The sequence below is a fragment of the Adiantum capillus-veneris genome, chromosome 5, assembly GCF_014529385.1.
Source record: "Adiantum capillus-veneris isolate H3 chromosome 5, ASM1452938v2, whole genome shotgun sequence".
Classification (NCBI taxonomy): domain Eukaryota; kingdom Viridiplantae; phylum Streptophyta; class Polypodiopsida; order Polypodiales; family Pteridaceae; genus Adiantum; species Adiantum capillus-veneris.
Window position 1 is genome coordinate 129,518,787 of NC_140935.1, and position 23,047 is coordinate 129,541,833.

At 48.4% G+C, this 23,047-nt stretch overlaps 1 protein-coding gene across 4 annotated transcripts in view; it reads left to right on the forward strand.

Moving 5' to 3' along the window:
* LOC147458101 (pentatricopeptide repeat-containing protein At2g33680-like) overlaps window positions 1-23,047 on the forward strand; it is a 117,863-nt gene that overhangs the window by 44,548 nt on the left and 50,268 nt on the right. The window lies entirely within an intron of this gene.

The window sequence follows — 23,047 nt, forward strand, 5'->3', positions numbered from 1 at the left end:
CACTTTCGACAGTGGTGACATGGTTTTGACCCGACTTCGGATGTTCTAGTAGAGGAGGCAGACATTCCCATCTCAGTCTGCTTTCTGGGTTTACGGAGGGAGTACCTACCACTTCTCTCCAGGATTGGCTCCGCCATCAGGACTGTCCTGGAGACACCTCGTACGGCAGCATCGGTAGCTACCAAGGCGGCTGGCATCCTCTCAGTTCGAGTTTTGGTCAGAGATACCCACACGCTCCCGAAGGTCATCCTTCTGCCTTGGGTGAGTGGGGGTTGGTTTAGATAGAGTGTGGAGTACTCGAGCCTCCCGAACCAATGCTTCATTTGCCAACAGATGGGCCACCTAGCGAAGGCCTGTCCACGGAGGAGGCCATGACCTGCACCTCAGCCTCAGCCCCAGCCTGCCAAGGCTGAGCCGCAGCCAGAGTCATCGGCACAGCGCACAGATGAAGAGCCACCCTCCGAGCCTGGGGCTCTAGCGGAGGAGGGGTGGCACAGGCCCATGGCCGTCGACGCCAGGGGCCACAGCGACAGCCTGGTACTCAGAGTGGCCCTCAGGTGCCTACTCAGCAGCAGTGGGTCCCCATGGGGAACCGCTTTGGTCCTCTTGAGCAGGGGGAGTCCCCTACGCCAGCCTCCACCTCCGCTTCACCCTCGACAACCGCTCCCCCTTCAGAGTTCCCCTCCTCCTCTTCATCCCCCCCCCTCGCCCTCTGCTCCCGTCGCCTCTCCACCTCGCCCCTCTACCTCTGTCGCCCCACCCCGCTCCTCTTCTGCCCCGCTCCCCCTAGCTCCTTCTCCCCCCCCTCCTGCTCGAGTTCCACAGTCGACTTAGGAGCCTCGTCCCTCGCCGGCGGCTAGGAGATCTCTTGGCAGCGCCTTTGCCACGAGTCGCCTAGCGAGAGAGGGTCAGCCCTTCTTGCGGCCCCCTTTGCAGATTCAGACATCTTCCCTTGCAGCTATCCCCCGTGGTCTGACGAGCATTGACCTCCGACGCCGCTAGGACTTCTTCGACTACGGGTTCACTCGCTTTCTCGGCGACTCCGCAGCAGACCACGAGGCAGCCTGCTTCAGGGTCCATGCTTTGTTCCTCGCCGCTAGGGGGACAGAGGCCTTGGACTCAGCAGTTGGTTTCTCCTCCCCCCTCTGTGGTAGGGCTGAGACAGAGTGGTCACTCGACTCAATGTTGGGATGGTTACATACACAGGTTCTCAAGTTCTCTCATCACATGGGAGAACTTGGAGTTACAGATTTGCTGCAGACTTTGTGGCCAGTGGCCAAGTTTGCGGTTACACCCCAGACTCAGCAGGATGTAGGCACATTGTGGTGTACTTCTTTGTTGATACGCAGTGTTTGCCTTGTTATGTATACATTCATGAGGACTCCTGGACAGAGGAGGTTGCTTTACGCACGGCTCGCTCTGCTTGGGCTTGGGCTAGGCACTCACTGCAGTCTCGCCTATCTAGAGGACGCTCAGATGCGGATTACTCCCCATCCAAGCCAGCCTCGAAGATAGCCCGTCTTGCTGCTGTGGCAGCATCTGTTCTCTCTCGCTCCCCATGAGGATCATCTCGTGGAACGTGCAGGGACTAGGTGGGCCCCAGTTTCAGCGACAGCGGGGCCGATTGCGTCAGGAGCTTCAGCGTTGCCTTGTGGGAGGAGAGATTGATCTCCTTATGCTTCAGGAGTACCATCTGTGTGAGAGCCGCATTCGGCGATGTGGTCAGATTTTGCGTGGACGATATGATACCTTTTGGTCAGTTGCTTTTGGACCTGGAGGCATCCAGGGTGGGGTATGTATGACTATTGCGGATTCATTGCAGCAGGCCATTGTGGACAGAGGGATTATTGTGCCAGGCAGGGCTCAGTGGATTACTCTGCAGGTTTAGGGTGGCCTTGTGGGCTTCCTGAACATCTATGCACCCAATGTGGCGAGTGCTCGTGCAGAGTTTTGGTCACAGATTGTTGAGTCTTTGCCGCAGGCTGACCATTGGTGTGTAGGAGGGGACTTCAACATGTTGGAGGACCCTTCTGACAGGATTAGAGGCAGCCATGCTACTGTGCATGGAGTCGAGTTAGCAGCTTGAGAGACGTTGTGTATGACTTTGAGGGTCTCGGATACATGGCAGCACTCTGGCTTTGTGAGGCCTCCAGCCAGTCTTGCCTTCTCTAGATTGGACCGCAAAGTGGGAGGAGTGAATCTATCGAGGATAGATCGCTTCTACACTAGTGACCACTTCAGTGACTTGGGGGGATCAGTGGGCATCCTGGCAGGGACATCCTTCTCGGACCATGCACCAGTGATCCTCACAGTGGCAGACAGGCAGAGGAGTGGGAGCACGATGCTTCACATCCCAGAGCGGATCTTGTTGGACTCAGCACTCAGAGAGAGGGTAGAGGCTCTCTGGCCAGAGGGCATGGACAGCCAGGTTCTACATGCAGACAGAGTGGCCTTAGGCCTAGCTCAGCTTAGCCACTTTTTTCTCCAGGAGTCTCTGGCTTGCCGGGCTGCAGCGAGAGAGGAGGAGCAGCATCTCAGACGAGGCATTGCTTCACTATAGAGGATGCAGGAGCAGCATCCAGACAATCCATGTTGGAGGAGCAGTTACAGCAGGCTCGACAAGAGCTTACTATCACAGAGGAGAGGCGTCATGAGTTTGCCTTTCACCGACGGGCATCTCAATGGACTCAGGTGGGTGACAGAGTGACAGGTGCTTTTTTGAGACAGTGGGATCTCGGCACTCGCATGCCAAGGTCAATCAGTTGAGGAGACCCGATGGGTCAGTTGTTTGTGAGCCCAAGGATATGCGTGCAGTTGCGACTGACTTTTATCGTGAGTTACTGTCGGCTGAGCCCCAGTCAGAGCGGCAGGATGCATGCAGGGAGCAGGTTTGGGCACAGAAGCCTTGTCTTGTGACTGAGGAGATGCGCCAGAGGCTAGAGATGCCACTTCAGCTTGAGGAGCTGCACACGGTTCTTAGGGACCTCCCTCGTGGTAGCTGTCCAGGTGAGGATGGGCTGACTCCCAGCTTTTTCTATGAGTACTGGGACCTGCTTGGCCCAGATCTGTGTAGTGCCTTTCAGTACATTTTGCACACAAGAGTGATGCCTGATAGCATGAGTGAGGGCCTGATTTACCTCATTCCAAAGGAGGGTGTCACCAGCGCGTGACTACTATCTATCTTTTTTGTGGATTTCTTTCTTATTATCTATTTACTTTCACTTTTTGGAAACACCCCTCGCGAAATCTAACTGCCCTGCATTGCATAGCTAGTGTGGAACTGTCCAGAGGGAGTCCAGGCCTGAGGGCAAGAGAGCACTAAGGTTGGACAAGGACTATGGTTAGCCAAAGTGGGGTCATTGACTAGCCAAAGTGGAATCCTTTGCTACAGAGGCTACAATTCAGTTCTGGATGTGGCCACAGTGTACAAAGAGGGTCGGATGACCTAGAAAGATACAATGGCAGCATCTCCTAAAATTTAGGGAACTACTATTTTGGGACCTGAAAATGTGTTTGCGTCATTACCTCCGGAATGACAAGGGGAACATTTTCTTACTCTGTCGTGAAGTCAACTGGGCAACCGGTTGGGAGATTTTTAGGCGGCAACCCCGAAACGGGAAAATGCTTGTAAATGCGCCAAGTGGCAGATTCTGGTGTACTTTCCTCATGCAAGAGAAGGTGGCGCTGAATTTTAAGCTAGGAGAGGCTCATTTTCAAATTTTGTCACAGGTTAAGAGCTATGGAGTGCTTGCTTTCCCTCCTATGTACAGTGCGGTGCCAGGAGTGATGCCCTGCACGCTACGCACTGCCCTCTCTCTCCTCTATGGCAGTATGTTATGCCCCACTAGTGGGCTTTTCATTTGACCAATGTACAGTTGTGTGGGTTCATGCGCGATTGCCGAGGTAAGAGCCTCTTGCACAGGTACTGGATAAGCTAGCGGCTAATCCCCCGCAGGTACATGTGAATTCGGAGAGGTTTCACGCCAGAAATCTTGTCCGACAAGTAGCCCTACAGGTGCGGGAGCTCGAGGACTTGCTACGGATGCGACCGGCACGTCAAACGGAGCCCGAAACAGTAAATTACAGCTTGCTGTGTATTTTTGCAGGTTTAGGGTTATGGCCCTAAACGGTCCCTAATACCCCCAGGAGGTTCGGGGACGCGAGGGGACCGCTGTACAGGTGATCTGGCGCATATTCGGGGCTGAAAACAGAGAATTCAGCGTGCTGCAGATTCTCGCCAGGTTTTGCAAAGTGCCCGTATGCGTCGGGAAAGTCATTCAATGCGTGGGAATACTGACTGTGAAGGGTCCTAGTACAATTATGCTGCCGAAATCGGGCCGGAATAGTTGAAATTCAGCCAAGTTTGTGCGGGGCAACTTGTAGGGAACCACAACGTTTATTCCCTCTTTTGAATAATAAAGAAATACCGAAAGGGGCGCCTAAGTTAGGGGCCAATCTGGTGTCGGTCTACACATACAGGTGCAATCTAGCAGCCTGTATCCCTCTCCCCTTTGTTGTGTCTTGAAAGTACAGGTAGAATAGACGACTAATAATGGGTGAAAGCTAAATCAAGGTTTGAAGTAAAGACTACCGCTCTTTTTGGATTGTACAGACCGGTTTCAGAGGGTGGCTCCCTGGATGAGATTCGGTAGTGGCGCCCCATCACCATCCTAAACTCAGCCTACAAAATTCTTGCCAAGGCTCTGAGTTTGAGGATTCAGCCACTTTTGGAGAGCCTTATCCACAACCTGTGCCTAAGGTGCAAGAACAGGTGGCTGGGATGCCAGTCTTTCAAGCTGTACCAGTTCAGCCCGCCACCTTTCAGCAGCCTATAGCTGGTTCTAATGGGCAGGGAAGCAACCTACAGGCTATGCAACAGGTCTTCCCACCACCTTCAGTACACCCTAGCTATTTTGGAGGTGGATCGGTATTCCAGAGCATGGCTGGTCATGCACCTGGAAATCAGTTTTACACGCCATGTACAGTGTTTGGGGGTGCTCAAACGATGATGCCTAACCCCATGTATGGTGTCACGGGCATGCTACCAGGGTTTCAGAGCACTCAGGGCCAATTTGGGATGTCATAGGCAAATTTTGGTATGGCTGGAATTACAAATCAGCAGCCAAATATGGCATTTCCAGGTCAAGTTAATAGCGGCCAAGGAACACAAATGAACCCTAACAGTGTTCCCATGTTTCAGTCACTTCCATATGACAATTTAACGCCGCTGGAGAGGCCAACTCCATACAAAGAAGGTGGCAAAGGTGTGACATTCACGACCTCTACAGGGTTTGATGACAGGAAGAAGGCTCTCTCATTCCTCCAGCAGTTTGACAAGGCCTATGCAGGGGGAAACTTTACAGAGGCTTCAAAGGTCCGCAAGGCAGCCACTTTCTTGACAGGGAATGCGGGACAATGGTGGACAACTTTATTGCTTCAAGGGCAAGCTCTGTCCACATGGATTTACTTCGAGCAGATTTTTGCAGCAGCATGGTTATCTGATGATTTCGAAGCAGATGTCATGACAGAATGGCACCAACTTAATGCTGCTACTTGCAAGAATCTGGATGATTACAATCGGAAGTTTTGGAAAGCTCTACTTCCAGTAACTTCCTATAGGTTTGTGCCATTGACAGAACAGATTGAAAAATACTGTTGTGGCCTACCTAAAGGATTGAGAAAGTACTATACGAAGACAAAGTCACTACTTTGACGCAGCTCATCGAGGTAGCAAACACTGGCAATGGTTTGCTCAAGGGAGAAGATTGTGAATTCAATACTGGCGTCAAGGAAGGATCAGCCAAGAAAAATTCAGTGAAGAAGTATGTTTCCAAGGAGGTTCCTAAAGTGACTCAGGAGCCAACCAACGTAGGGAAAGGCAGAGCTTCGGCTGAATCAGAAAAGGGACCAGCGAAGAAATGGAAAAGACGTTTTCCTCGCAAGTCTGAAGAGCAAAATAAGGTCCTGAGGACAGAGAACAAATGCTTTATTTGTGAGCAGCCCGGCCACATTGCTTACAATTGTCCTACAAAGAAAAGGCCGGCTGATTCTGAAGACAAGGAGGACAGGAAAGGAAAGAAGCCCATGGCTGGTCTAGTGCCAGATATGGTGGGCGACAAGCCAAATTCAGATGCAAGTGAGCTTTGCAGAGCATGGGGAAAGGTCAGGGATCAAACAATGCTTATCTTCTTTGATCCAGGTGCCAAAGCCAACTTCATTTCCCCAGAGTTGGCTTCAAAGTTGGGAATCAGACCTGAACAGATGGGGTATACAGCAGAGGCAGGTTTGGCATGTCCTGGCCACACAGAGGCTGTGATACCCATCATTGGAAAGTTGCGTCTACATATCCAGTCTTATGTAGATGCTGAAGAATTTTACATCATGCCACTGGACAGATGTGATGTGTTGTTAGGTATTCCTTGGTTGTTTCGTGTACAGGGAATCATGGATGCCTACAACAAAAAGATCACTGTACAGAGCAGGGGAAAGACTCACATTCTGGATGTAAAGCTTAAAGGGGAGTCTATTCCCACTGTATCAGCTTCTGCTATTACTTCTGTAATGAAAAAGCATCTTTCTGCGTACTTGGTTTTTGCACGTGAAGTGTCAGATTGTGATGAATCAAATTTATATGTGCTAGATAAAGAAAGGTCAATGTTTTTACAACAGTATAGTGACTGTTTTTCCGATTCATTACCGTCTCAATTACCGCCAGAGAGACCCGAGGACCATGCGATAGATTTGGTGCCAGGCAGTAGCCCACCAAATAAGCCTCCGTACAGGGTTAGTGCGGCTTAGTAGAAAGAGATAATGGGCCAAGTACAGGAGCTGTTAGAAAAGGGGCTGATTCAGCCCAGTTCATCTCCATTCTGTTCTCCAGTGTTCATGGTGCAGAAAAAGGATGGCTCATGGCGTATGTGCATCGACTACCGTGCACTAAACAAGAATACCATCAAGAATAGGTTCCCTATACCTAGAATTGATGATATTATGGACAAATTAGAAGGAGCAGCTATGTTTAGCAGGATAGATCTAAAGAGTGGGTACCATCAGATCCGCATTAGATCAGAGGATGTGCACAAGACTGCTTTTAGAACAACGTTTGGCCTTTACGAATTTTTAGTGATGCCCTTTGGTCTCACAAATGCTTCTGCTACGTTCAATAGGATGATGGACATAATTTTCCGTCCACACCAGCAGTTTGTTGGTACATTCTTTGATGACATGATAGTCTACTCAAAGAATGAAGAGGAGCATAGGCATCACTTGGCCATTGTGTTCAAAGAGTTACGCAGTCATAGGTTGCTCATCAATGCAAAGAAAAGTGAATTTTTTCTGGAAGAGATTCACTTTCTGGGACACATTGTCTCAAAGGATAGTGTCAGAATGGATCCTGCAAAAGTTGAAGCGATCAAGTCATGGCCAGATTTGAAGACGGTGCATGATGTCCGAAGTTTCTTGGGACTATGCTCCTATTACAGAAGGTTTATCCGAAATTTCTCTGAGATTGCTTCACCTTTACATGCTCTTCAAAAGAAGGCAGTCACCTTTAGATGGACACAGAAAGAGATTTCAGCTTTTAATCTCTTAAAGGAAAAGATGACTTCAGATCCAGTCATTGTGTTGCCAGATCTTAGGAAGTCATTTGTGGTCCAGTGTGATGCTTGCGGTAGTAGCATTGGTGCAGTGCTAATGCAAGATGGCAGGGTAGTAGCCTATGAGAGCAGAATTTTGCAAGGGCCAGAGATGACCATGCAGGTCTATGAGAAAGAGTTACTGGCTGTGATTCATGGGCTCTTAAGTTGGAAACACTACCTGCTAGGTGCAGACTTTGTTGTCCAAACGGACAATCAGACCTTGCGATACTTCTTGACACAGACAAAGTTATCTGAGAAGCATATGCGATGGGCAAATATCTTGTCCATGTTCGATTTTCAGATTGTGCATGTGGAAGGCAAGAAGAACGTTGTGGCTGATGCCTTGTCAAGGAAGCCACAAATTTCAGCTGTATCGATTCCTTATCATCATGCACTTGATGATATGAGGGAACAGTATGAAAATGATGAAGATTTTGCAAGGGTCTTCCAACAGCTAATGGATGGACAATGTCATGAACACTATCTTCTTAAAGACGGGTTCATGATGATGCATGGCAGATTGTGTGTCACAAAGCCATTGCGACGCAAAGTTATAGAAGAGAGTCATGTCCCACCGTATGCAGGGCATCGTGGTATCGATGCTACAATTAAAGCGGTTGAGACATTCTTCTATTGGCCTACATTGAGAAGAGATGTGGATGCCTTTGTGCGAGAATGCCTAATTTGCCAGAAGGTCCAAGTTTGACAGGCAAAAGGCACCAGGGTTATTGCAACCACTACCTATTCCAGATAAACCATGGGAAAGTATTGCTATGGATTTTATCTTTGATCTTCGAAGAACGTAGACAGGAAACGATGGTATTTGGACCATTATTTGCAGATTTAGCAAACAGGCTCATTTTATTCCTGTCAGGAAGAAGATAAAGCCAGATCAAATGGCACGCTTGTTTATGAGCAATATTTTCAAGTATCATGGCATGCCACAATCGATTGTTAGCGACCGTGATCCACGCATGACAAGTTTGTTCTGGAGAGGCTTGTTTGAGAATATGGGCACAACGCTCAAATTCTCTTCGTCATTTCATCCTCAAACAGATGGGCAGTCAGAAGAGGCAAATTCTACTATCCTAGATCTGCTGAAGTGTTATGTGTCAGAGCATAAAGGAAAGTGGGAGCAGTATTTGCCATTGGTGGAGTATGCATACAATAATACAGTGCATTCATCAGCTGGCAAGGCACCTTTTGAGATAGTTGAAGGTGGCAAGAAAGTTCCTCCCATACTGCATACAAAGGACAAGATATTTGAAGCAGATAAGTATGTTCAAGACATGGATGAAATGTATAAGAAGGTCAAAGTGGCCTTAGAAAAGACTCAGGCAAAGCAAAAGAAAGTAGCTGATCGTCACCGTCGTGAAGTGGTATATTCACTTGGTGATTGGGTGCTTCTACACTTTGAAAAGGCAAGGTTAAAGAAGATGAAGGGCAAGGAAAGACTGTTTCCAAAGCTCAGCATGCGTTACTATGGGCCTTTTCAAGTGTGCGACATAATCAGTGATGTTGCATATAGGCTGAAATTGCCTGACAGTTGGAAGATTCACAATGTGTTTCATGTGAGTCTTCTCAGACCCTATGTGGGTGATGTGCCAGAAGATATGCCAGCTGAAGATCAGCCGGAAGTCGAGGAACTTGACGAGATCTTGGTTCCCGAACAGATTTTGGCACACAAAGAAAGGAAAGTGAAAGGCAAGGTTGCTAGGCGTTACTTGGTAAAGTTCAGAAACTATCCACCAATGGATGCTAAGTGGATGGAAGAAGGTGAACTTGCAGAGTCACCAACTGTGTTATCACTTTACCTTGAAGCCTTCAGTTTGCAACCTACCTTGACCCTTGAGTTTCAGAGCTACATGGATTGTCAGTGTGACAATGGCCTTTGAAACAAATGATAGTTTGGTTAGTGCTATAGAAGTGAGTATTTCTTGTCAGTTTGTCAAGGATACAGTAATTGCTTCTATTAAAGAGTACATGTGTAACTGCATTCTTAAACTGTCCGTTTGGGTATGCTCGAAAGTGTTACGGGATCCAACGTGTACTATAAGACAGTGGCAAAATGTGCAGCTACCATTTTGTCATTGGAAAGTTAGTGACTCAAAGCAATGGCACAGTGCGAAGCTACCACTATGTCATTGGGACAGGGTTCACACGCAGGCAATACATGAGTCGACGAGGTGTTAAATACACTAGCGTTGACAATGAGGATGTATGTGTCGTACGTGTGTCGACAGTTGTTGAATACATCAGTGTTGACTGGAAGCATGTACGACATAGATGCAAACGAGGACGTTTGAGATTTCAAGAGGGGGATATGTCACCAGCTTGTGACTACTATCTATCCTTTTTGTTGATTTCTTTCTTATTATCTATTTACTTTCACTTTTTGGAAATACCCCTCGCGAAATCTAACTGCCCTGCATTGCATAGCTAGTGTGGAACTGTCCAGAGGGAGTCCAGGCCTGAGGGCAAGAGAGCACTAAGGTTGGACAAGGACTATGGTTAGCCAAAGTGGGGTCATTGACTAGCCAAAGTGGAATCCTTTGCTACAGAGGCTACAATTCAGTTCTGGATGTGGCCACAATGTACAAAGAGGGTCGGATGACCTAGAAAGATACAATGGCAGCATCTCCTAAAATTTAGGGAACTGCTATTTTGGGACCTGAAAATGTGTTTGCGTCATTACCTCCGGAATGACAAGGGGAACATTTTCTTACTCTGTCGTGAAGTCAACTGGGCAACCGGTTGGGAGATTTTTAGGCGGCAACCCCGAAACAGGAAAATGCTTGTAAATGCGCCAAGTGGCACATTCTGGTGTACTTTCCTCATGCAAGAGAAGGTGGCGCTGAATTTCAAGCTAGGAGAGGCTCATTTCAGATTTTGTCACAGGTTAAGAGCTATGGAGTGCTTGCTTTTCCTCCTATGTACAGTGAGGTGCCAGGAGTGATGCCCTGCACGCTACACACTGCCCTCTCTCTCCTCTATGGCAGTATGTTATGCCCCACTAGTGGGCTTTTCATTTGACCAATGTACAGTTGTGTGGGTTCATGCGCGATTGCCGAGGCAAGAGCCTCTTGCACATGTACTGGATTAGCTAGCGGCTAATCCCCCGTAGGTACAGGTGAATTCGGAGAGGTTTCACGCCAAAAATCTCGTCCGATTCAAAGGGCAAGTAGCCCTACAGGTGCGGGAGCTCGAGGACTTGCTACGGATGCGACCGGCACGTCAAACGGAGCCCGAAACAGTAAATTACAGCTTGCTGTGTATTTTTGCAGGTTTAGGGTTATGGCCCTAAACGGTCCCTAATACCCCCAAGAGGTTCGGGGACGCGAGGGGACCGCTGTACAGGTGATCTGGCGCATATTCGGGGCTGAAAACAGAGAATTCAGCGTGCTGCAGATTCTCGCCAGGTTTTGCAAAGTGCCCGTATGCGTCGGGAAAGTCATTCAATGCATGGGAATACTAACTGCGAAGGGTCCTAGTACAATTATGCTGCCGAAATCGGGCCGGAACAGTTGAAATTCAGCCAAGTTTGTGCGGGGCAGCTTGTAGGGAACCACAACGTTTATTCCCTCTTTTGAATAATAAAGAAATACCGAAAGGGGCGCCTAAGTTAGGGGCCAATCTGGTGTCGGTCTACTCATACAGGTGCAATCTAGCAGCCTGTATCCCTCTCCCCTTTGTTGTGTCTTGAAAGTACAGGTAGAATAGACGACTAATAATGGGTGAAAGCTAAATCAAGGTTGAAGTAAAGTCTACCGCCCTTTTTGGATTGTACAGGCTGGTTTCAGAGGGTGGCTCCCTGGATGAGATTCGGTAGTGGCGCCCCATCACCATCCTAAACTCAGCCTACAAAATTCTTGCCAAGGCTCAAACATGGGACTCAAACAGGTTTTGTCAAGGAATGCAGTATCCTTGACAACATCTTCACTTTCTGGGAGGCTTCTGCCCTGGCACGGCTCCGTGGGGAGGACCTTGTGATTCTTCTTCTCGATTTTGAGAAGGCATACGACAGAGCTGACTGGGACTTTCTAGAGGGCACTCTACGCAGGATGGGCTTCTCGGATGCTTGGATCAGAGGGGTGTCAGCTTTGTACAGACAGGCTCATAGTCAGGTGCTTTTGGTAGGAGGTAGAGTTGAGCGCTTCATGCTCACACGCTCGGTCAGACAGGGTTGTCCTCTTGCCCCCTTTCTCTTTTTGTTCTATGCGGAGACGATGAGCAGATTCTTGGTGTCACAACAGGTTGGTCTGAGGGGCTTAGCACTCCCTATTCGGGGAGATGAGCTACTGGACGCTGAGTTTGCCGATGACTCAGCCTTGTACTTAGAGGGCCAGGAGGCCAATCGGCACAGATGTGAGCAGGCTTTGGAGACCTTCTGTTGTGCATCGGGCGCACTGATCAATTGGAGAAAGACAATGGCTTTCTCGGTTGGCAATGCTCCTGTGCCAGATTGGATGGCAGGAGAGGGTTTCAGGTGGATTCCCCCAGGGACTGCAGTTCGGTACTTGGGTTGTCAGGTTGGTTTGGACTTGTCCCCCGAGCAGCAGATTGCTCCTCTTCTCCTGTCCATCAGGAGAAAGCTGTTACATTGGAGCTCAGCACGACTTTCGCTGGCTGGTAGAGTAGTAGTTGCCAACCAGGTGTTGTTGGCGACTATGTGGTACATCACTTCTTGCTGGATCTTTTCGAGTTCTTGTATCAGCCAGGTAGAGAGGCTGATCAGGAACTTCCTTTGGTCAAGACGTGACACTCAGATTGCCCGAGCCAAGGTGGCTTGGTCGGTCATCACACTTCCTTGTTCTCAGAGAGGGCTTGGGATCATTGATCCAGCACAGCAGAGCAGAGCCCTTCTTGGAAAGTTCGTAGTCAGAGGACTTCTTCCAGGAGAGGAGCCCTGGAAGGAGTTCTTGCTGCAGAGGCTTCGTGCCAGGGTGCCTCAGTCAGGAGGCCCTTGGCAACCTTCGACCAGATGGATCTTTACAGAGATGCGCCGAGTTGGTTTGAGCAGGAGACTGGAGGACCACTTCGCTGTGAGTTTGCTTCGATCTTGGGAGCTCTTACGGCGTGGCCTAGAGCAGAGACAACCGACGTGCACGGAGGAGCACCTACGGCAGCCCCTCGTCTGGAACCCCATGGTTAGCACTCAGAGAGGCCACTTGGTTGGTGACTCGGCCTCATGTTTCTTGGGGTCCCATGGCAGCAGGTCCAGCGCGCTCTCTAGGTGACTGGCTAGAGTTCACAGGTTTGTCAGAGGAGGTGCAGGGTTTCCAGCTAGAGCATGAGAGGGGTGCAGAGCATGTATCAGGACATCTCAGAGTTAGTTCCAGCTGAGTGGCTCACGTCTCTCGAGCTAGTAGCACCCCGGTGGATGGGAGCCTTCACACACCTGGAGGTTCTCATTTCAGTCAGGGCCTGCTCAGAGTCTGTCTCAGCCCTGTTCTTCGAGCTTCAGGGTGGGGGACGACTACATCGAGTTGCAGTAGAGGCCCTGCAGGTAGCAGAGTGCTGTTTTCAGAGGATCCGAGTAGTGGGCATCAGTGGGCGGACTTGCATCATAGACCCTGACCCAACAGTTCTTGAGACAGGACACTGAAGGCTATGGGCTTGGGAGTGTTGTCCGTTGGCACGAGTACAGTGGGATCCTGGTGAGTGGCTATGGAGGGACCCTTTTCTCTTCTGCAGACCACCCAGGAGTCCCGTTCTTTCAGTACACTGTTCGACTAGGACGTCATATACTAGCAGCACAGAGAGAGGCCCTCCCCGCTGCAGCACGTCATTGGCAGGAGGAGGGTCTCACAGTCGAGTTCTTGGCAGACTTTTGGGAGAGGTTGTGGGACTCCAGACAACCGAGGCGAGTCACCTTGTTTCAGTGGCTAGTCGCACACAGAGCCACAGCAGTAGGGAGCTGGCTAGTGCATAGTGGTCTCTCGGCCACATGTGCAGCTTGTGACCACTTGGTGGAGAGTCAGCGTCACTGTCTTTGGGACTGCCCCTCGGCCCAGCAGGTGTGGCTACGAGTTCTTCGGCTAATGCCTGCTCTCTCCACGGCTCGACAGTACACTTGGGGGGCAGCGGCTTGGTCCACCCTCACGGGCCTGGCACTTCAGTTTGAGCTATCTTCCACCAGCAGGATGATAGTGATGCAGGGGGGGCGACCTACACTCCAGCCTGCTACAGAGCTTACTCCAAAGGAGTGGTGCAGTGAGAGGAGTGTTGGGAGCTCATCAGTGGCCTGACACTTTGGTTCATCTGGCGGGCCCGCTATTTCCGCATCTTTGAGGCTCGCCCTGTGCCACCAGCAGAGACTGTTCGTGACTTTTGGCTAGAGCTGATCCATACTCTTAGAGGACAGCTTGAGGGACTACAGGGCAGCTCCGACCGCATGCGGGAGCGCCGCGAGGCTTTCCTTCGACTCTGGCGCCCTGGGCCCTTTCTACACCATAGTCCAGGGGGTGCTTAGATGGCACTACTGTCCACCTGTGTGGCTCTTCCCTCCTCCCATCTCTTGATTTAGCCTCATTGTATATATGCTGTTTTTTCGTTGGGAGAGTCTCCCCATCATGCTTGTTGTAGCCCTATGGGCAGTTTTCATTAACTAATAGAAGAATCTTTTTCTCGAAAAAAAAATTTCTTTTTGTTGTAAGTATCCACCATAGCATGTAACGTGTAACACCATGGGATACCCAATAACACATCACAACCCTCAAGTGGCATAATATGATATTCTTCCGCATCCACATAACTCTTAATGTGCAAACGAAGTTTCCCCAAAATGGGAGTAACAAGCTCTGAATGACCTGGGCATGCCAAACCTGCTTTCCCTGTCATATCCATCTCCTCTGCATGAATGCCCAACTTTGATGCCAATTTTGGAGATATGAAATTTGCACGGGCTCCTGGATCAAAGAAAACCAATACTGTCTGGTCTCTAACTTTGCTCCAAGCTCTGCACAATTCCGTGGCATCTATGTTTGGCTGGTCACCAACCACCAACCAAATCTGGGACAAGTCCTGCACCGGCTTTGGCTTCTTTCCTTTATGCTCTGACTTGTCATCCTTATCCTGTGACTTCTTTTGCGGGCATTCACTCGCAAAATGTCCCTCCTCTTCACAAATGAAGCATTTTTTGGCCTCTCTTAGATCTTTCCTTATTTCAAAAGATTTGCCAAAAAATGCCTTCTGTGTCCTTGTTCTCGCCCAAAAGAAGGTTTAGACTACTTCTTGGATGTGTCAGCTTCATCAATGGAGGGTTTCTTCGTGGGAGGCACAAAAGGCTTTGCTGTAGCATTGCCCTTGGGCTGAAACTGTTTGCCCCGAGACCCTCTCTTGTTGCCATTAAATTCATTGGAGTCTCCTTTCGACAAATTGCTGGCCACTCTTGCATTGTCAATCAACTGAGCCATATTCATGATAGTAATCTTTGTGCAATAGTCCTTGATTTTCTTGGGCAATCCGCAACAGTACTTCTCAATTTGTTCTGAAAATGGCACAAACCTATAAAAGGTTACTGGCAATAGTGCGGCCCGGAACTCTTTATTGTACTCATCAAGATTCGCACAGTTTTTAGCATTCAACTCCTACCATTTGGTCATCACATCCACTTCAAAAGTGTTTGTAAGCCATGCAGGTGCAAAAAGTTGTTTGAATTGGAACCACGTTGTAGGGGTTTGACCGTGATTCAACAATGCGGTCCACCATTGAAGTGCATTTCCTTTCAAGAAAGTGGTAGCCTTGCGTATCTTTGAAGACTCTGTAAAGTTTCCTCCAGCATAAGCTGCATCAAACTGTTGTATGAAGGTCAAAATCTTTAGTTGATCCTTAGTTCCCCTGAAAGTTTCAAACTTCACTCCCTACCCACCTTCCTTGTAATTCTTAGGCTGACTCAAAGGAGTCAAATTGTCATAAATAGGTGCCCAAAAGAGTGGTGCTCTAGAATTGACCATTCTAGCACTTGTATCACTTGTTTTACCTATCATATCTGCATTTTGGGCATATGGCTACGAAAAACCAGCCATACCAAATTGTGTTCTAGGCATTCGAAATTGACCATAGGCACCCTGAAAACTTGGTTGGACACCCATGTCCCCATATGTAGGGTTAACCATGCCTGGTTGCATTGTCGTAAATACATTCCCCGGCCAAGACCTGGCGCATGACCTTTGGAATTGAAAAATGCATGGTCACGGTGTTCCACGGGGACCTGAAGGATCTCTCTATGAGGATCTTTCTTCTGGGTGGTGAGATGGTTGTAGTAGGTGAAACGTAAAAGTACCTTGGCATCGATGTAGACTCGACCTTCTCCATTGAACGCATCGTCAAGGAAGGAGCGGAAAAGGGTAGGAAAATCCTATTCGCATGCCAGCACGTGCTGGCAAACCGAGCCATCCCAATCTGGTTTCGACTAACTGTTTTGAAGGCATGCGTGTATCCAGTGATTTATTATGGCGCGGAAATTATGAGAGCCCACGATCAGCGTGTCCTTCACTCTCTACGGCGCCTCGTCGCCATCGGGATGTGAATGTTACTCGAGAAGGCAGCAAGGTTGACCTCTGTAGGGACGATAACTCTCCACCACGAGTTTAACATCCCACCCGTACCTGCTTTTTGTGGGGGACAATGAGCAAGGGCTTTTGACAAGTACCACTCGGTTTCATCCACCTGGATAGGCTCAACAAGAATCCTAAGAACCAATCGTTCAAGAAGTGGACTTGGACGACAAGAACCCAGAATTGGATGGATAAGTATATCCCAATGGTTGACTTTAGCTCAGTGCGCTACCATGCATGGGACAAGTGGGACGAGAGGCATTCGTGCTTGGCATTGGAGCCCTATAAGACGGCCGGCTTTGAACAAACACGTGGATACCTGCTGCAGCTCAATAGGAGCACTATCGTGAATAGGAACGAAGAGAGAGCGCTGGATCTCTCGAGAGTAGGCGGACTCAAACTGGCAGATAGTTGGAGGCGCGGACATAGTATTTGCTTGCTGTGCTCCCAGTTAGAGGGTCGCTCGCTTTCGCATTTGCTGGTGTCTTGCTCGGCGATTGATGATTCTAGGGGGTGTTGGCTAAACCGATTCAACTCCACCTTCAACGATATCGACCCGCCGTTGGACCCTAAAGAAAGGACCGTTATCTTCCTTGGTGGGGAGGCTCGCGGGAAGCGGCTGCCCTTCTGAGTATGCCGTGATCCGCACTCGAGGAATGGAACCGCAGGGCACGTGCCTGTGGCGAAGTTCCTCGGTGAGGTTGTACCCCGGTACTTTGGTGCTCTGCATAGGCGGATGGAGGGATAATGCCCTCCTTCTTATGCTTTTATTCTTTAATCCGATCCCTTTCAAGGGAAATGACGTCATTCTCCCCAAGTGAAGCCAAATGAGCTACAAGAGCGCCCAAGTGCCTTGCCCCCCGGGGGGGGTCAACCTCACCAAAAAGGGGTTGGAAGGTGCAAAGGGAGACACCACCAACCTCAACGGACGCCACCTGTGAGCCAACGCCCTTCCAAGCGGGTATGGCATTTCCTAGGGGAAAACCTTTGGGTGACAAGGGTAGTTTAGTGTGGTGAGAGATAAGTTACCTGGAGGAGGCAACTCCGAAGGGAAGACCGAAGCAAGTCCCACAGTACTTGGGCCTCTGAACAAAGGTACTTGGTTGTTGTCACGCCCATAACTAGTCAGCGAGATGAGTCTCTCAAGGGCACTGCTCTAAGAGTGTAGATAATTATGGCCTCTTGGGGAAGCAAAGCCTCACGTAGTCCAGAGGAAACTAGTGACAAAAGCATCTGCCCTAGGAGCTTGGGTGCATAGTCGTGGTCGTTCTTCTTGTGCACTTTTTTGGTGTATGAGGGGGACGGCCCTAGGAGTGCCCAACCCGACTCCTAAAACAAAACAAAACAAAATTCCCCGGCATATAACTTGTGGAAGGTCCAGCCATAGCTTGGAACATTGAACCACCTCCAAAATAACCAGGATATGAAGTAGGTAACGGAGGGGTCTGACGCATAGCCTGTTCATTACTCCTTGACCATTCACAAACGGTTCCTATCCAGGTAATGAAAATGGCTTGGGATCAATGGACACCGTTGGTTCCTCAATCACATGGCCTTCCCCTCGAGCATCAAGAGGCCTCTGTGCATGGGGAATCTCCTTTTCCTGCAACGGCTTAGTCATGCCCTATGTCGGAGCCTGAAAATCCTGTGTCGGAGCTTGTAAATCTTGTGTAGGAGCCTGTAAGAACTCCTGCATCCTTGGGTTGTTGGCCAACTGCCGAAACATTTCCATGCAGTGACGCAGTTGAATTCTGAACAACCTGTTCTCTTCTTGAAGAGTTGAAGGAACTTTCTCTGTGCCATGTGAGGAAGATCCTTCTTCAGGTACTTGGTCTCTCTTCTCTGCCATAACGATAAGCTCTGTGTTGCTTTCACCCACAAGAATCCATGCTACACTTTTTGAAGGCAAAGTGACTATACCGTCAATGGAACCATATAACCGTCTTGTACATAGTAGAGGGTGGTACTAATTCAATTATCAATTAACTTTACTCAAAGCACTGAGAAGAAAAGAGAGCACAGATGCGTCCAACAACTAGATCGTCACTGCGCACATGAAGACCGACACCCTGTAGGCCCCAAAGACCCCAAAGATTGGCGTTCCTTTCGGTTTTTCTCTATTCAATTGAAAATAGACGATTCGAACACTTGCATTAAAGTTTCACAAAGCTGTCCAAACCTGGCAAGGGCTGAAATTGCAGGTTTTTGACCCAATTTTGGTAGCATGACGACGCCAAAACCCCTGTAAATGCACAACAACTCAGCACTGCTGAGGTGTGGTTTAATTTCCTAGTACCTATAAAGTTGTCAGTGACTTGACAAGTCACCCAAATTCCATTTTGGCACACATGAGCTTCCATATTCATCAGAATTCAGTGCCATCTAGCTCGAACAGTTCCTGAATGACCGACCTAGATTCCTGATGTCAAAACCCAACTCGGACGCAGCCGTTTCTCACTGGCCATGCAATGTCCACTTGCACCTTTTCAAGGGTTTTGGGGAAAACAAGTAAAAATAAAATAAATAAAAATATGTAGTACATATTTAAAGAAGGCAATAGGAAAAATACACCTCTTGGTGATAGTTGAGCCTTGGAAACAATTTCTGCACCATGCTTTGCCACGTGTCTCTCCTTGTTTTGGGTCTATGGATACCGTATTGATACACTGGCAAGGAATGCTAAGAAAGGGGGAAGGCTATTCGCACCTAGCATTTATCTGAGCATGCAAGGCGGGTGGACACTTGGATGGCTCATGCCAGTTAACTGGAGTCCATGCATAGTGCCGTTCATGCAAGTCAACTAGAGTCCATGCAAGTTAACTGAAGTCCATGCATGGCAAGAGTACTCCATGCAAGTCAACTGCAGTCCATGCATGGCAGGTAGCAATTCATGCAAGTCAACTGGAGTCCATGCATGGCAAGTGGCAGTCCATGGAAGTCCATGCATGGCAAATGGCAGTCCATAGAGTGCATGCATGGGAGGCTGTAGTTCAAGGATAACAAGCACAAGCTGACCGTAGTAAGGGCCAATTCAAGCATAACATGAAGCAGGTGATCCTAAAGAAGGGAAATTTAAGCACGGCAGGTGTGTGGCAGCCCAAAAAGCTGCCATTTTCAGCCATTTCGCCCACACACACAGATGAAGAACTAGCCACTTGTCCAAAACAGACCATTAGAGGCTCAGATAGAAGAAGAAAGTGCACACACTTGGCACTTGGGCTCCATATAAACACACTTTTTTTGTAAATCTTGGATTAATTTACAGATGGGAAACCTCAACGTGAGGAAAACCCATCAGAAAGATCAGATATACAAGAAGAACACAGAGGTGTTCTGAAAGGGGAAGGCATTAAAAGCACACATAGTAGAGCTATAGGATATCCAAGGATACGTCCCCAATATCAAGGGCAAAATGTAAGGACTGCCCAAGTGAAATCCAGAACAGAGGAAAGGGATCCACATCTTGCTGATGGAATAGGCGAAAGTTGTGATGGCACCATAATGACCATAGCGATCAAAACTTGACCTAGGTGAAGAAGGCTGCAAAACGTTGAAGGGGATCTGAGAGAATGCCGAAGAGCCAAAAACGCTTTGGAAGACTGCCGACAGAAAACAGAGACGCATACAAGCAGATATGCGGTTCGGGAAGGCCCTGGTAAAGCGACAATCCAAAAGCAGGTGTCTGACTGTCTCATCAGAAGCTGAACATCTGGCATAGCGAGGAGCTGATGTGACGCTCACTAAGGAAGGTGCCAACAGGGAGCACTCCCAACAAAGAATGCCATAAAAATAGACGTTTCTTGAGAGGCAAATGACTCTTCCAAATTGTAGTAAGAGCATTCCTCCACCATCGATCTGATTTGTGCAAAGACCATAATGCATTACATTGGTCAGCCAGCCAAGACCAAGGCAAGAGAGAAGCATAAACCTTGCAGGCAAAATGTCAACAAAAGTTGTGTCCCATAAAGTCGAATCCAACATGCGGCATGCATCTGCGAATGGTGGAACGGGTAGGAAGTCAGCCAACATGCGCTCAATCTCTCCCCAGAACTGACGACAATGCATGCCCAAACCAAAGTGCACAGCTGCCTGAGGATAACGTATCAAATTGCCATACATATCGACCACATCATCCACCATGCGCACGCCACAACAAGAAAGGAACTAATCTTGGCGTGGCGACCGATCTACAGAGTAAGAGCAAAAGCTCGGCGCCAGTGAATACTTTCCAGGCGCAACGAATTTCCATCTTGTGGTTGCCTGCCATTCCATGAAAGATGAGCCGTAATGGCTTTCCAAGCATCAAGTAAAGTAGAGATAAGCGAACAACCGGTAATATGACCGATCATCTTGCCCAACACAGTCTCCTAGAGTGGCGTCTACCAATGACCAAAGGCGAAAGTGGTAACATGCTGACACAGTGAGGCTATCATGAGAGTCCAAGGTTGGGATTGCTGCACAAGGGTAGGCAATAACATGGCCTTCCTCGCAAGATGATGGCGGCGAAGGTCCAAAATATTTAATCCTCCAAAACACTTTGGAGTGCAAAGCTTCTCCATTGAAAGTAAATGGAGCCCTTTCTTGCGAGAGTTAGTGTGCCACACGTGAGATAAAATATTAGACATCAGCAATGAGATGCGATGACAAGGCCAATGCAACAACGGCATGTAAAACTGAACATAGGCCATCATGATGCTTTGAACTATTCGGGGACAAACGTGCAACGGCCATGTGGAGAGTTTCTAATACTGCAATTTGACGTTGAGGTGTTGTATAACCCAATCCACTTGCTGGGTTGCAATGAACTTCCATCCAATAGGGTACCCTAAGTGGCGGACAATGAAATTCGGATCAAGAATATCCCCGGGCCATAGAAGATGGTGCCATTCCTACACATTGAGAGGCAAGAGTTTGGATTTCCGGAAATTAACGTTAAGGCCTGCCGCAAGCCCAAATGTATCCAGTGCTTGCATGATCACGCGCATGCCATCTTGATGATTGCGGGGCATGAATAACAAGTCATCAACATAAGCTTGCCCAATAAAGTCATTCCCAAAGGGAAGGTGCAATCCGTGAAGATGACCAAGCGAAACCAAATGATCCAAATACATCAACAAGGGGTGGGTGGCAATGGCATACAATACGGCACTGAGGGGGCAACCTTGGAGGACAGAACACCCAAGCGGCCAAGGGTTAGTCAACTTCCCATCAAGAAGGCCTAAAGACATACTATGGGCATATAAGAAATAGACCACATTAGATAACTTATGACCGAATCCAAGGGCCCGCATTGTGTCAGCTATAAAACTGTATCAAAGGCCTTTTCAATGTTTACCTGCATCACGAGTACATCTTGCTGGGTGTATTTAGCATATTCCATGCCAATCAAAACATTAGCCAAGTCGTTTGTGATTTGACGACGAGGGATAAAACCATATTGAGCTGGATGAATACCTATAAGAAGAGGCTTCTTGATGCGAAAGATCTTGTACACAACCGGCATAAGAATGATTGCACGCCAATTAGAGAACTGCGGACAAAGTGCTTGCTTGGGCAATAATTTCAGCGATCCTTCTTTCCAGGATATCAGCAAATTCTGCTTACTCCAAGCAGCATTCATCATGTAGAGCAAAGGCTCTTTCAAGAGCTCCCAAAAGGAAATAAAACATTCCATTGTGAGGCTGTCCCAAACAGGGGAAAACCATCGGCCGAGAGCAAGCAAGGGTGAATGCAATTCATGCTCAGTAAAGTCAACTTCCATGGCTTGGGCATCAACGGGCGAGAGAATCAAATGCACCGTAGATAACAAACACTGTCGTGCATGATGAGTTTCAGCAGAAATTTGAAGGTGGAGTAGCAAATACTTTCCCAAAGTACGAAACCATGGCATCAACAGGGTCACGTTTAGAGGCTGTCCAAGAGCATGTACACATAACCCTCTTGATGGTTTGAGAAGCCCTGGAATGATGCAAGTGCTTAAAAAACTGTTTCGAGGCGCAACCCTTATCCACAAAGGCTCTATGTCAAGCTCGAGTATGCCATTTATCAAGTTTGCATTTATCAGTATGTTATAGGCGTACTCGGGCTTGACATAATGCTGTCAGCTCACCTTCAGCCAATGAGCGTGCACCAGCCAAAAGTTGAAGCTTTTGATACACCGATTTTGCATCCTCAACATCTCCCCGTAATTGACGCATATGGTGCTTGCCATAATCTTGAATCACACATTGCACTCACACAACAAAACCGATACCAAGAATATCAGAGTCAAGACACATTAGGGTGACCAAAGGGGGAATAACATGATGAATCATTTCTCGAAATGCCTCATGAGAGAGGTAGGCATTATTGATGTGTAGTAAACGTTTCTGAGAGAGAGGTTGATCACAGTGTAGACCCCCAAAGCGCAAGGTCATCAGAACAGGAGCACGATTGGACATTAGCAATGTGTGATCAATGCTCATCTCGCATACAAATTCATCATATTGTTGCATATGTAGGACATACCACCGATCTAATCTCGCACGATACGAGGATTGAGCATTATGCCAAAAAGTGTTTCCACAAACATTCGATTGCAATAAACTCCACAAAATCCAACATCTGTGTGTGTGCAATAAAATCTATCCAAGCCTGCAATTCCACACCCAACATGTGCGAATGACTTGTAGTGTTATCGAAAGATGCGGGGGCATTATTAAAGTCATCACAAAGCAAAGCATCGATATGGAGACATATTCCCATAAAGAAGCCCGTTGACCCGAGGCTGACCCCCCCAAATTCATACACCTGGCCATTAATCATGCATTGAACCACCATCGAGCGACCCGCCGGATCATTGTACGCAAGAAC